Source organism: Gavialis gangeticus, unplaced genomic scaffold, assembly GCF_001723915.1.
Source record: "Gavialis gangeticus isolate Ggan-Ray unplaced genomic scaffold, GavGan_comp1, whole genome shotgun sequence".
In the NCBI taxonomy this organism is placed as follows: domain Eukaryota; kingdom Metazoa; phylum Chordata; order Crocodylia; family Gavialidae; genus Gavialis; species Gavialis gangeticus.
The window spans coordinates 24,088,669-24,089,429 of NW_017729011.1; the positions used below are offsets into that span (position 1 = coordinate 24,088,669).

General features: G+C 42.8%; 1 long non-coding RNA gene across 1 annotated transcript in view; it reads left to right on the forward strand.

The window, feature by feature from the left end:
• Nucleotides 1-761, forward strand: part of LOC109293075 — a 6,851-nt gene continuing 6,090 nt past the window's right edge. The window contains exon 1 of the long non-coding RNA XR_002096237.1: nucleotides 1-61. This is a non-coding gene — a long non-coding RNA (uncharacterized LOC109293075). The remainder of the gene's footprint in view (nucleotides 62-761) is intronic.

Consider the following 761-nt stretch of genomic DNA (forward strand, 5'->3'; position numbering starts at 1 on the left):
CAGCAATCTCTTCAGGGCTGAACTGGAAAAGAAGCAACACTACAGCCAATGCTGCAGCCAGGTAAGTAGGAGGGATTTTCAGGTCATTTTAATAATGCAGTTATTATGGAGGCTGTTACCTGCAGTGAAATGGCTTCAGCTTCCTTTGAAGGCAGACGTTAATGCCATCTTCCCTCCCCAGTCTCCTCCCCATTGCACACCTTTTCTTCCACTGCTGTGTGTGACCAAGAATAGGTTCTAACATGGGGGAACTTAAACATGTAAGTAGTGAGTCATTCTTACCATGTTTGCAGTGATTAGTGAAGAATTCTTTACAAGGTTAACAAATATGAGTGCATATTTCAGCATATGGTGAGCTCTTTCTAATGCTGGCAGGCTGATACAGAGTTATCTATTGTTACTGGTATTAAAATGTTTTCCCAGACAGCCTGGATTCTAAGCCTCAGTGTCTGTATTAAATGGGAAAAATCCCGAATATATGGCAGTACATAGCCTTCTGGTCCTGTTTGTTCATGACTTTATTCAGGTGGATGAGGGCAAGTAGAAAAATAGTTCTGCTGTTAGCAAAACTCTTCCTAGTTCTGAATCCTGTTAATGTTACCTCGCACTTTCTCCCACTCCTGCTTGGTGCTACTTGGCTACAGATTCTCATGTAGGAGAAATCGGTGACATTCCTGGGCAACACTGACTTTCCAACTGTCGCCCCTGTAGTTTACAAGACATCCCTATGCTTTGATACCCTGTGTACATAGATGGCTTGT